At 34.9% G+C, this 14,921-nt stretch overlaps 1 long non-coding RNA gene across 3 annotated transcripts in view; it reads right to left on the reverse strand.

The window, feature by feature from the left end:
- Positions 1-14,921, reverse strand: part of LOC112650489 (uncharacterized) — a 218,511-nt gene that overhangs the window by 59,652 nt on the left and 143,938 nt on the right. Inside the window, exons 5-7 of one of the 3 annotated variants that reach the window (XR_007414042.1) lie at positions 12,625-12,873; positions 9,639-9,718; positions 4,126-4,422 (exon numbers count right to left, since the gene is read on the reverse strand). This is a non-coding gene — a long non-coding RNA (uncharacterized LOC112650489). Of the gene's footprint in view, positions 1-4,125; positions 4,423-6,802; positions 7,365-9,638; positions 9,719-12,624; positions 12,874-14,921 lie in introns of those variants that run through there. The other 2 variants (XR_007414041.1, XR_004803701.2) reach the window with 2 other exon arrangements.

A 14,921-nucleotide genomic window follows, 5' to 3' on the forward strand; every position in this document is an offset into this window, starting at 1 on the left:
CTGAGATTTTTGAGCCTAAGACCTGTCCATTGTCTTTGCCAGCTAAATAAGAGCCACCACTGTATATATTTTTCAAAGGCCAGAAAAAGAATCATCAGATTCCAAAATAAAAGTGACCAGCTATCCCTCTCGAAGCAAAATTCAATCATGTTCTTACTGGTCTAGACATCATAAGTTAAAAACATAAGGTAGTCTCTAACAATCAAGGTACTTATAATTTCCACATTTTTAGGAATCTCTATTTTTGTGCTACTGAAAAGTGTAAAATTTAGTACATTTTTGAAATTTTAGTCACTGAATGTTAAGCTGCAGTGGTATCAGCCAGTTATGTCTGACACAATCTGGCACCATGCTGAATTTCATTCTTTTTTTTTTTTTTCTGAATTTCATTCTTAAGACTGCCATTGCTACTCAGTCAAGGGAGTTGGGTCTTGAGTGCTTTAATTTAGAAGACACTTATGAATATATACCATATAACATTATGTTCTAAGATAGCATATATACTGTTCAACAGTGCTCACTAAACAGACCTGACCCATTCAAGTTCATTTAAGGGATGATGACTAGGAGGATGAGTTGTAGAACCAAGTTGGTGAGTCTATATAATTTTCTTTAGATATAAGGCAACCACAAAGGGTTGTTGGGTTTTTTTTTTTTTTATTTTGTTTATATCTTCTGTTTTTTGTAGAGGGGTTCTTTCTTTTGTTCTTTATTTTGCTTTATGCTGTTCAATAAACAGTAATATAATGAAGTTATCTCTTTGTAAATTGGCTTAAAGTAGGTAAAATCATACCCTGAATCCAAGAAATATATAATTGTATAAGCAGGTTAATCTGGGCAAGTTAATGTAACAGTGGCTACACAGTGTTTATCAGCTCCCTACAGTAATCCATTCAATCTACTGTTCTGCTTCTGTTTAAAAGCCACAGTGTCTAGAAGTCTGCAAAGTGAAAGTCCCCGTCCAAGTTGTTATAGGACGTGGGTTACTTGTCTTTGTTGTTGTCCTTGTAGCCTTGGAAAAAGCACTTCTAACTTCACCTCTGAAAAAATTTTGAAATCATATGAAAGCAAACTGAAAAGCAGAGAGCAATGATTAACAAATATTTAGGTCAGAGGAAAAAAATTAGAAATATGAAGTCAAACAAAGGTGAGACTAAAAGACAGGTGAGCATAATATGCTCTATACTCCTGCCCTCCACTCCTGCCATTTCTTCTTTCTAGTAATGGAAGAAATTAAGTTAATCACTTGTTCTTTTTAAAATAATGGGAATAAATGTGAAATGTTTCACTTTGTTAGGGTAAAAGACTTTTCAGTTACTGAAATTATTTGAAAAGACAAATTCCACTGGCTTTTACCCCACTAAAAATGCTCCTCTTCTATTTTCTTTTGTTGTTGTTGTTTTGTTTTGTTTAACAACAGTGCAGAATGACAGATGTGCGAAAAGGAGAAAGAGAACTAGGAAAAATATGATAACAGTCACAACTGGCTTCCTAGATTTATTTCCAGTTGATTTTACATCTGGTCCAACTGTGTTGTTTGTTGATATTCTGTTGGCAACAGACACGAGCAGTATGTGTCTCTTGCTTTTATTAACATTTTTATATCTAGACAAGAGAATTTGGTAGAAAATTGTAGCAACAAACTGAGTGATCTTTGCATTGCATTCTCAAAGTTGGCATGTTTTCACTTTCATATTCAAAAGGTCACCCAATCTAGTCAGTTCTGGACATTTGTAAATATCTCTAGACTCTCTTGTTCAAAGGATTATCAAAGTCTTCAATGATTATAGCACTCACCTCCTGTCTTCTTTCTTAGGTGGGCAGATCCACCCATTCTACTGGCACTAAACTAAAACCTGATCATATCCCTAGCTAATTTTTCAATTATGCCACTTATCTATAAAATAAACTCCCAATGTATTAGTGAGACATGTAAGATTTTTAATATTGGTTATCAATCTAATTTGCATTTCAAACTCTAATTGCTTGCTATTTACCCACATATTTCAGCAATGTTGAACTTTTTTCTGGCCATTCTTCAAACTTTCCAGACTCTCATAACACTAGCCCTTCACACATGCCTTGGACTATGCCTGAATTTTCCTATCTATCATTTATCCTTCTAGATCCAGCTCAATATCTATTCCTCTGTCAAGTCTTTATTGACATTCCTAGCTGTAACAACAAAGTAAACCCCTCTGATGATACAGTGAATTAATTCTCCCCTAGGAATGGCTCACAACTCTGAATGATTTTTATAATGACACATTTACCAAGAGGGAAAAATAAATAGCATAAACAACACTTTAGAAACAAACACAAATGCAACTTCTCCAAATGGTATTTTAATTTTTCAGTGGCTTATTTTTTTCTATCACCTAATTAAGGTTAGATAAATAATTGCTGATATTCCTTTTTTCTTTCTATATATAGGCATTTAATCTAAGAACATCAAAGTTCTTTAAATACATTAATTATTTTTTTTCTGCATGAAACTAAAGTACTAATATTACTATGTAACTAGATTTGGGGAAAAAATTGAGTGTTAGCAATTTATCTAATGTTATACAGGGACTGCACTACAAGGGAAAGGAAACAAACAAACAAACAAAAGAATCCCAGATGCTTCAATATGGGGGAAAAATATTGTATATAATGGGGGAAAAATATTTGTATATAACTGGTGTTCAGCCTATTATAACTCCAACAAGGATTATTTTCCAATGCTGGCAGATATTGCAACCACTTTTCCTAACATTTTCTAAAAATAGAGAAGAGGGGATTCCTTGGTTGGCTCAGCGGTTTAGCGCCTGCCTTTGGCCGAGGGTGCGATCCTGGAGTCCCCGGATCGAGTCCCACGTCGGGTTCCCTGCATGGAGCCTGCTTCTCCCTCCTTCTGTGTCTCTGCCTCTCTCTCTCTCTCTCTCTCTATCATCTCTATCTCTATCATAAATAAATAAAATAAATAAATCTTTAAAAAATTTTTAAAAAATAAAAATAGAGAAGAGAATAAATAGTGTTAGGGCTGGAGACAGTAAAACAGACAGGCTGCTAACTGAGATTTTCTGCATCCTGGATCCATTCTCTTACAATGCAAGACCTCTGGTCCTTACCATATTGTTTTTGTGTGTCTCTTATAAATGTAGCAGCCATCTCAATATGCTATTCCATTAATCCCTCAAATAATTATTTAATGGAATTTTGCCATATGGACTTCATTATCTCCTCCACTCCCTCTTGAGGATTTTATAAATACGGGATGCTTTTAGAATAAAAAATGAATTACAGTTTCAAAATAGGATGCAAAAAATTATGATCCAGAATTTTCACACAGGTTTGAAAATACCTCATGCTATTAAATTTTTAATCCATAGACTTGTTTCCACTCCTGGGGGGGGGGGGGAGCTTCATTCCTTCTCTGTCACTTTTTTCTAGGGTCTAAGCTGAGGCCATCTTCTCTTGTTCTCCAGAAAACAGTACCGCAACCATTACCAAAATGTTTGGTCTTTGGAGTTATTTTGATATCAACCCTTGAGATGTTATAGCTTTCTTTAGAAAGGGAAAAGGGAAAAAATGTCTTTTTCTTTTCTCTATAATGCCAACTTGATTTTTCTCATCAAGTCCTATCTTTTTGTCTTGATTAGAGAGACACTTCTACTTCTTATTAATGCTGCTCTTTCTAGCGGCTCTCTGAATCCCATCTCTTGAAAAACATCCCTGGACTCTTGCCAGTTAACAGCTATCAATATATATTTCTGTGTATTTTAGTTATTAGCATAATGGCTTATTGCTCCAACTAAATTTAAAACTCCTTGAGTGAAGGGATCTTGAAATTTTCATCTTCACATTCCCCAAAGCATTTTAGCACAGTGCCTTCAAATCATAAGTACTTGAAGTATATTTGTCAAATGAAAAAAATTAAATGTATTCTATATTATAAAGCACAATGGAAACTGAATGACAGTGATGACAAAACCTTTGTTTTAAATAGAAATTAACTAATAATAATGGAGAACTTCCATATTATTATTTTTCCATTGGAATATGGATCATCCTCAAGTCATCTTAAGGAAACGTTATACATATGCAAGCAGGCTTTTACATGGGTAGAGGAAATCTGCCTACCCACAGTCAAAGAGAGAGAATTCTCTGACAGCTGTAATCAGGCTTGTTTTGCCCCTCTTCTTTGAGCTTCCACAGTCCTGGAAACCAGCCAGGACTGGCGGATCACTAGGGATGCCACCACTCCTGTGCTCAAATTGTGTTTATTACCTGTCAGCTTCAATGCACTAAATGACCCTCTAGTGACTTGAAAGAGTTAATGGTCCTCCAAAATGTGAACAACTCACTCCCATCTGATTGTTAGGATCAGCTCCATTATGTTTTATTTGAAAATTTTGGTTCCTTCTCCTTTTTTCTCTCCTAAAATGAAAATACTGGCTCAGCTAAATCCAATATAAATAATTTTACAATATAAAACAATATTTAAGCAGTTCCAATATTTTTTTCTCTGCTCTATCCAAAAAATCACTTATTTTAGGCATACTTCCAGTTAAGAACATCTAGCACACCAAAATCCAAATATGGTGAGATACTAGTAACCTTAATGACTGAACAACATTTAAGCATTTTCTTAAATGTTTAAATGTCTTCCCACATCTGAAAATAATAAATATATATCTTCTATAGTAATGATAGGATAACAGAGAATTTAAAAAATAGTCTCTGCCATTAAAATCCACCAGTTCAGTTGGGAAGAAAGAAAAAAAAAGTGATCAAGTGAATGGTGAACTGTGGAATACTAAGATGTAGACAGGAATAAAATGGTGTCTCTAGAAAATGCCTTATAAAAATGACTTTAATCATCATAAAGTATACAACACTGTGGCTTTTAGTATATTCACAATGTTGTACAACTACCACCATTATCTAACTTCAAAAACATTATGGGGTCTTGGGTGGCTCATTTGGCTAAGTGTCTGCCTTTGGCTCAGGTCATGAACCTGGAGTCCTGGGATCCAGCTCCACATTAGGCTCCCTTCTCAGCTGGTAGCCTGCTTCTCCTCCTCCCCGCTCATGCTCTCTCTTGCTATCTCCTTTGCTATCTCTGTCTCTTTTTCACTCAAATAAATAAATAAAATCTTTAATTCCAGAAATTAAAGATTTCATCATTGCCAAAAGACACCTTATAATCATTAAGCATTAACCCCCTCTCTTCCCTCCCCCCCCCCCAGTCTCTGGAAACCACTATTAATCTACTTTGTCTCTAGAATTTGCTTATTCTAGAAATTTTACATAAATAGTGAGAAACTGTGAATCATATAACATGTAGTCTTTTATGTCTGGCTTTTTTCACTTAGCATAATGTTTTCAATTTCTATACATGTTGTATGGAATTAACATTTCATCCTTTCTTAAGGCTAAGTAGAATCACATCATATGGATATACCACATTTTGTTTATCCATTATTTAGTTGATGGAATTTGTGTTTCTATTGTTTGCTACTGTGAATAATACTACTATGAACATTCATGTACAAGCTTTTTGTTTGAACACGTGTTTTCAATTCTCTTGGATGCATACCTATGAGTGGAATTTCTGATTTTTATGATAATTCTGTTTAACTTTTGAGGAGACACATTGTTTTCTAGAGCAACTAGACCATTTTAATAACCCATTAGCAATGTGTGAGAATTCTAATTTCTCCAGGTTATGACTCACATTTCCCTTTCCTTTCTTCTCTTAAGATTATAACCATGTTACAGAGTATCTCATTGTAGTGTTGGTTTGCATTTCCCAAATGAGTACTGACATTGAGCACCTTTCACTGTTTATTGGCTATCTGTACATGTTTTTGGGGGGAAATTTATACTTAAGTCCATTTCAAAAATTGGGTTGACTTTTTTTTTAGTTTTAGGATACATTTCTATATTGTAAGGAATAAACCTCTATCAGATGTATGTTTTGGAAATATTTTCCCCCATTCTGCAAGCAGTCTTTTCACTTTCTTGATAGTGTTCTTAGGTGCACAAATGTTCTTAATTTTGATGAAGTAAAATCTATGTTTTTCTTTTATTGCTTGCAAATTCAAGGTCCTATTTAACTTTTAAATCTGAAGTGCTTGCATTTCTACCAGTAACATCTACTATTTCTATCATTGCATTTCTTCTATGTATGGTCCTAGGCTTTAAAAAATAAAAATTCCAATGGTAACAAGTATTATCAGTTTGATAGTATATAGTCACGAGGTGGCTTAAACATGCTTAAATGATTAGATCTTTTATTCATTTACACACTAAATGATTATTTTAATCAATGATATTTCTCAGCTTCTAAGTGTTAGACACTATTATAGGGAATGGAAATGGAAGAGCTCCCATCATCAAGGAACTGAATAAAACTTGGAAACAAATATAAATAATAAAATATTGGATTATAAAGACATAAATTCTAGTACAATGGTCCTTGCAAAATGCTACATGAGAACAAACTAAGAGTGAGAATAAAAGAAAGGTTTTCCCTGAGTTTTAATGGCTGAAAAGGCATTTGCCAATGAAAAGACATTCCAATCACCTAGAACAGAAAGTACAAAGCAGAGAAGTGCCAAACTGGAAGCTACATTCTGAGAACTCTACTTAATTATGTAGAGGAGGGAGTTTAGAATGAAGTACCAGGGTGGGGGGGGGGGCAGGCAGGGGTGAGTGCCAAGAAATGAGCTTAAAAAGATACCCAGGTATGGTGCCATACACAATGTCTTAACACCAGTGGTTCCCAAGTGAAATTTAGTCACAAACTTCTGGGTACCCAAACTATAGGCAGAGCAAAGCATAAATAAATAAATCAGATTAAAGGAAGAAGCCTCCAAGGCCACCCCAGTGACCTCATGACTCTTAATTAACAAACACTTGTGGAATAGTTTTAAAAACCACCTCTGCTCACATGAGAAACTACAATATCCTGCAATATTTGGAATCAAAAGGAATTAATTTAACTCTTGCTGAATATGGGGAAAGTCAGTTTAATAGTCTAGGAATGATGATGACAAGTTTTAGCAAGGGACTGGGAAAAGCCCACACTGATTTTTATTCTTGTTCTCCTATAATTCATTCTCCATAGATAGTCCAGAGTCATCTGTTTAAAATGTAAATCTGATAACCACAGTCTTCTGTTGAAATTCTTCCTACTGCACCTAAAAGCCCAGATGCCTGAATTTTCTCACCTGCCTTTGCTTGATTGGGCCTTTTTGCTGTTTTCCCTCTGCCTGAAATGCTTTGCCTTCAACTCTTCACACAGAAGATCCTTCATCACCAAGGTTTTGGCTGACAGTTCTCCCATTCACAGAGGCCTCTTCCGTCTGCGGGATCTAAGGGACATCTCTGCTGCCACTTTGTGACACACACCCTCATTTATTTTTATTTCCTTCCTTGCATCCAGCATAATCTGAGTCACCATGTATATTTGTTGTTTTGCATATTTATGTTCTGTTTTAATCCCACTCTCAATTTTCTCTAGATGGCAAGCACTATTAGAAAAGTCTGCCTACCTTGTTCATCACTCCATGTATAGTTCTCAGAATAATATAAGGAATGTGGTATTACCTCATTATATATTTGTTGATTAAATACATTCAATAAAGAGCACACAAAAGGTAGTTTCATCAATAAAGCCTAGGGGAAATATCAGTAGGTGTAGGTCAGATAGCCCAGAACAAGCCTGGTAGAGTCTGTAAGATTCTAGATGGTCACCCATCAACTGCAAGGGTGACTCCTGAGTATCTGGTATATGACTCATCCTTTCTGTCCTTTCTTCTATTCTTCCCTTTTCTAATTCATCTTTCTAGTGACCTATAACCCTGCCCCTTGTTTTTGAGCAAAGTGATATTATGCAAAAGTATTCTCAAAGGAACACAAAGCAGGGGAAAAGATGTTTAAATTCAAAACAATGCAGCTCTGGTGAATATATTATAGACAGCAAGCTGTCATCATGATCATGTGAGTTATGCCAATTTGAATGATAAATGTGAAAAAGCATCCTACAATCCTGCTAAGATGCTTACTCAGAGTGGCTTGCATTATTGGCAGCAGTATGTCCACAGTGAAATGATATTATATAGTTTCTGGGCTAAACTCACACTTAAGAGTCACATTTTACCAACAGAATATGATTGAAAAGTCACTCCTCACATTCAACAAACCATCTGGAAAACTCTCTTAAAGAACTTTTGACGACTTACAGAAAATGGATGAACTAAAAAGCACTCTGACTTCAGGGTAGAAGAAAATTAAATTGGTTTCCACTAGGTTGACCACAATCAAGAAATTCAAACTTAGCTCCAAAAGTGAGAGAGACACTTGAAGACTAGTAATATGGTTTTGGGGAGAGCAAGATGAATTTAGCCAAAGTTTTTGAACTCTCTAGTGAGAAGGGAGGTCATAGATAGGAAGACCAAGAAGAAGTCTGCAATAATCCAGACAGGCAATGATTAAACCCCCGATGAGAACAGGAATTATTGATTGTCTAAAGGGAGAGTGGGTGGAGGGAGTTAATTTCCCTTGCTTCTTCCTTACTTCAGACAAATAAATCATTGCTTTCACCTTTATGTCTACACAAAATACATAATAAAAAAGTAGAACTATTGGTGGTTAAAAAAATTGGGGTATAAAAAGTTAAATGATGCTAGAAGTGAATTTGTAAAGATAGCTATATAAACTTAAATTATTAATTACTAAGGCCAACACCAATTCCTGCATTGCCAGATCCTGCTGCGATTCTGAAAACCAATATGTTTTTGTCTTGAAGGGTGTTTGAAAGAAACTGGTTAACCTAAAAGGCCTTGAGATGTTAGGGGAATTACAGAAGAGAGACTCTGTAAATCAATACAATTTCTTCAGCAAATACTGTATCAAAAAGAAGGACATTGAATTCAACATTGTCAGCAATGGAGATAAAATCATTTATATCCAAGGAAGTGTAAACAGCCTCAGACTAAATAGTTGGCAGCACAGGAGGAAATTGAAAGAGGCTCTCATCATACCACACCCGCACAATCTTTGATTCAGTAGGAGGCCCGTTTACAAAGACATGCTATTGGTTTGAAGGATGACCACCCCCTCCAAAGCCTGCTTTTAACACCTAGCAGAAAGCACTCTGTGCTTTCCTTCTGGAATAATAAGGATGTTTCACATCTTCTAACTAGTGATTCCAGCTGGTTATAAGATTAAGATGATCTCAAAAAAAAAAGATTAAGATGATCTCTCCCATTTTACAGATAGGACACAGGACCACTGACAAAGCTTAAATATCTTAAATAACATATGTAGCTATCACCATGCAATTTAAATTATGACTAATCATGATCTTGAGAGTCTAAAATTGCTCCAGAGTTGAAGACAGAACTACCAAAAAGAAAATCAGTGCTAAAATTATAGAACACTGAAGACTTTGCAGCATTTATGCCAGCTAACACAAATTCTCTACTCTCTCTAGTCTCAGTTTCCCTATCTTTAAAACCAGCAAGTAATACCTTATTATCTGGTGGATACCTCTAATTAAATATTCAATTAATATGTGTTCATATTATTGCAAACCCATCCGGCTCCTCAAGTCAGCACAGCAAAACACAAATGCAGAGCTTTACCTCTTTGCAAGCGTTCCTCCATTTCCAGGTAAAGTCAAATGGAATGTCCTGATGAGATGCCAGGAGTTCAGTATTTGAATCTAAGTGAGGGAAACATAGGCTTAGGTTATAGAGAATGAAGAGCTAATCTATCAATTACTAAATATCAATTACTAAGTATTTATTGATCATCAACCATGACATACCCAATAGTAAGGCATCACACAGAATGTAGAAGCATGTAAGCCAGTTCCTACATTCTGGAAATCACTCTAGCACCCAGGAAAAAAAATTACCTCTAAAAACACCACAAAATCCTACTTGAATATAGTATCTTTGATGACTCTTGAAGTTATATATGTATTTTTACTACCACACCACTTTGGTTTGCGTTACACCTGAGAGATAGTTATTAAGCTAAATAAGGTAGTTCTCCCCCATGCACTATAACTACACTTTGCCAGCAGTTTCTGGTGCCAAGGTATATTTGGAAGTATAATTAACAGGATATATATTCAATGGTTGATATATTAACTGATAATTTCCTCATTGAATATCCTGCACCTTTTCCTCAAAACAGCTGATGTCCAGGTGCTTTCCATTTGAGTTTATCCACAAATTGTAAGACTTTTAGAAGCTTAGACTTCAACCTGTGAAGGTTTGCATACTCTATCAGCTCTTCAGATAGCTGTAGGTTCCTCAGAAAAGACAGGTTCCTCAAAAATCCTCTTACCTTACTCTGATTCCCAGATGGTAAACAATAGCACTTTCAATTGACCAAAGAGAAACTTCTTTTCAATGTCTACCACATGGCAACTCTTCTCTTCTATCAAAAACCTACTATTATTTTTCTTTCAGAACTGGTCACTTTATGGGATCCCTGGGTGGCTCAGTGGTTTGGCACCTGCCTTTGGCTGGGGTGTGATTCTGGAGTCCCGGGATCGAGTCCCACAATCGGGCTGCCTGCATGGAGTCTGCTTCTCCCTCTGCCTGTGTCTCTGCCTTTCACACTCTCTGTGTCTCTCATGAATAAATAAAATCTTTAAAAACAACAACTAAAAAAGAAATAGTCACTTTAGCCACCAGAGGAAATCTTCTCCCTCTTCTTCTATATGAAGGAATAGAAGCTAGGGGAGTGTTTTCTACCTCCTATTTTACACCAGAATTGCTATGTTTTTATAGTTAAATTAATCCATAGCTCTCTCTTTCTCTCCCACATCTTCTGGCTCTCTTTACAATATCCTGGCTCTTCAACTGACTTAAGCTCTTAACTATTTAAAATCATAAGTGCTGAGCATTCATTGACACCAGAGAATATAGGAAAAACCAAAGGCCATTCAAAATAATCCCTATCCAAGATTAGAAGGTTTGCAGTAGGATTGTTACAATCCCAAATTTCAAAGAAACAAAAGCAATGATAGATTTATAGTTCACTTAGAAAAAAGAAAACAAAACCAGAAACCAAAACAAACTGGTTTGCTCACTTTTAATCAATATATAAATACAACCGTATTCCAGACATTTCAGAGGTTTATTTTAGATGTTTATTTATTTTTTAATTTTAAATTTTCTGGAACTTGCTGGTAATAGATGCTAAAATCCAGCTACAAAATTAAAACATGAAGCCCCTAAATAGGATTAATGTCAATGACAAAGGAACAGTCCAAGATATTCTGAAGATGTTTTAGGCTGTTTATCTTTTACAAGTCTAATGCTATGGTGGGCAAATATGAACACTATATTACAGATGGGGAAATGAAGTCCATGAGTATTCAGTGTGTTACCCAAGGAAATCATTAAATCATGAGATGAGCAGAGTACAATTTAAGACTGATACCTTAAATAGAAACTAAACAGTTCTTCAGGAGATTAAGAAAATTAATGATATTTGATGAATTGTAAAAGTTCAATTAGGTGAAGGAAAGGCAGACAATATAAAGGCAGTTCAAATAAAACATGCCATGACATTACGGCAATATCACATTTGACTTACAGTAAACTGACCAGCCCTGATATTGATTTATATGTCTTGTATATGTCATAAAAAAAATCACAGCAGATGAATGATATACTTGCCTACTGATTTACCTCTTATAAATACAAAAGAACATCTCATAGAAGACAATGGTAGCTAGTTCCCATGATGCTTATATGAAAAGATTACAATTTACCCTATTTATACTATTTATATATGTCACATCTTGGAATACAGAATTTCATGTTCTCTTTAACAGACTCTGCAATATATCTACTAAAAATTAGAAAGAAAACTAAAAGACATTGATGTTGCTGTATTTCAGGTGCTATTCAAGGCTCAGTACTTGTGATCTCATTTAATTTTTATAAAAATTCTATAATGTAATTAGTAGCCTAATTTCACTAATGCCGAATCTTTGGTCAAAAATGGTTGATGATTATACCAAGGGTCACTCAAGTAAAAGTGGTGCAGTTAGAATTTTCAATCAAATATCTAACTTTAAAGCACCATGTATTACATCTGGGTTGTGTGATATATATTATTATTGTCCATTGTCTCCATCTGTCCTTGGGGCATGAATTCATAACATCTAGGCATGTTTCTCTTGCTAAATTAGGCCATAGACCAGAGAATATTCCAGAAAAGTCACTAACAGTCTATTGGACCAGATCTGATAAATGAGATAAAAGTGTCACTTCTTTGCTAAACTATTACATGCTAGATAATAGAGGCGTATACACATACACACATGCACACTTTTCGAACTTTAAGTGGTCCACAAGTTCTTTCAACCTGCAAAGAACTGTAGCAAGATTCAAGCACCCTGGATACAGATTGCTTGAATTCAAAGACTCGAACAAAGCCCCATATCTAGATAAGTGGTACACTTCCTACTATGTGGTAGTTGGAAGGATTGGGAGATTTCTATCAAAATAATTTTTTCTCAAAAGCTGATGCCTAAGAAAGCCTCCCTCTTCTACTTCTTCCAGTCTAACCTAATCTTTAACCCCTAATTAAAGCCCTTCTTACCTCCTATATTAGGGTCTCTAGATGGCCCTCATCCACCTAAGAATCTCTTATTTTTCAATCTTCTTTTAGCACAGAATGCTTCTATTCAATTATCCATATATGGTCTTCTACAGTTATCTTCTTACTTTCCATTACTATTTCTTCTCAACTTTTTGTATTATTAGCAGCACAATGACTGTCTTGATGGTGGTAAGCGTTTGTGGCCTCTGTGTCTATCTCAGGCATCCAAACTCACTAAAAATAAACATCCTGTATAAATAAAAATGTGATTATTATGCCAACATGGTTTCAAGACAGACTCTAACCTTATCCCTTGATAAAATCCTTCAAATTGGAAGGCTGCCTTTTCCAATCCACTTCTCTTTAGATATTCTGAAGCCACTACAAGTAGACACTGAACTCCCTTTCTCTGCATTTCTTGATGTTCAATACCTAGGAGTTCTCTCTTCATAGGAATTGAGAATTACCTGAAATATTCCATTAAGTGAAAACCTTTAACTACCTCTTCCCCTTTTCAGGCAAAGCAATGTATATTAGTAAATATGTTATTGAAGAAAAACACTGACTTTCTCAATGAGGACAGCAACGGTTGTGAAGTATCCAAGAGGTTTTCAAGCTTCAGTATATAGCTTGACAATGTAATATAATAACCTTACAAGATATTAAAAATAGACCACTTCCTTTTGTTTCCTCCCCTCTTGTTGTTGCCTCATCCATATTCTCTTCAGGATACAATGAGATTATGTTAGGCCAGTAATAATTTTAGGTCTTTCTACTATTTTAAAAATATTTTATTTATTTATTTGAAAAAGAGTTAGAGCAAGAGAGAGAAAGTGAGAGAACACAGCACGAGGAGCAAGAGGGAGAGAAGGAGTCCAACTCGGGGCTTGATTCCAGGACTCTGGGATCTTGACCTGAGCTGAAGGCAGATGCTTAACTGACTGAATCACCCAGGTGCCCTTGAGTCATTTTAATATGGAGAATCATTTGGTACCTAGGCCATTTTCTTTAATGCTTCCCTCATCCTTCCTTTCTGGGAACCCTTAGTAACCCTGACACTGACTGAGTTGCTTTGTTGTTTGATTGAAATTATGCAAAAACTTCCTTTTCTGTTCATCATATATATTTTTGATACCAATTATAGTTAAACTGACTTATCTTTATCGTGGTTCCTTTGCTTTTCTTCCTGTACCTTTAATTCTGTTTCATGTTGGAAGGCCATTTTTTCCTGGAGGTTTTTTTTTTTTTTTTTAAACATATGTCTACTCGTTTCTAAAACACCGTGAGACCTATTTTTATATTTTATTTTATCCTTCTTCCCTGTGAATCCTGTGTCAAACATCTGAGCAGTTAGATAGTTTAAGAGCTTCTTTTCTTGGTTGATATTTGCTTTGACATCAATAGGAACTCACATGTGCAAATGAAGACTCTTCTATGGCAAGAATCTTCTTTTAGGACCCATCTGGGTTAGCCAGATAAGTCTGAGGATAGTTTTATATTACTCAAGAAAATTCAACTGTTTATTACTGCTATGTACTCTGAGCTGATTCATACAGGAATGCATTAACAATGTTTAAAAACATTTCATACCATCATATGAAAACATTATCTCCCAATTTACAGGTCTTTATGTATTAATTCCTTAGATGATTTTTTTAAAAAGTACATCATTACACAAGATCTGCACAACAATGATGTGAAGTAGTATAGGAATATAGTCTTTTTGTCATTTTTTAGGTAAACTCACTGAGGCTTATCTATAAGATGAGATAATTTTATTAAAACAGTAGAGAATCAGCATTAAAATTTAAAATGTTTTGATTACCAAAACTATTGAGAAGACGTTGAAATGATTTTTAAAAAAAAAATAAGACAAACTGTTTTTGAAAGCCAATTAAACCAATATTTTATACTAATATAACTGAAATGATTAATTCACCTATTCATTTATTTACTTATGCATCCATAGTAGTATTTACTCAACAAAGATCTATTAATTGCCAGAAACTCTGCTACCCACAGGAGCAAATGTAGAGATAAATAAGACAATGCTTGTGCATTATGCAGCAAAGCAGAGAGTGCTTAAAATGCTGGCTCCTGAAACAGAAAATTTGGGTTTCATATATCCAGAGGAAACTAGAAATTGATATACATTTCTACATCTTCTATTTTCATAATAGTTATGTGACATATCTAATGTTTTATGTTAAACACCAGAACAAATTAGTCACAAAAATACATACTAAAAATATGATAGAAAAGTGAATACTGCTTTTTTATTCTGAGGTAATCTTAAG

Source organism: Canis lupus, chromosome 11, assembly GCF_003254725.2.
Source record: "Canis lupus dingo isolate Sandy chromosome 11, ASM325472v2, whole genome shotgun sequence".
In the NCBI taxonomy this organism is placed as follows: domain Eukaryota; kingdom Metazoa; phylum Chordata; class Mammalia; order Carnivora; family Canidae; genus Canis; species Canis lupus.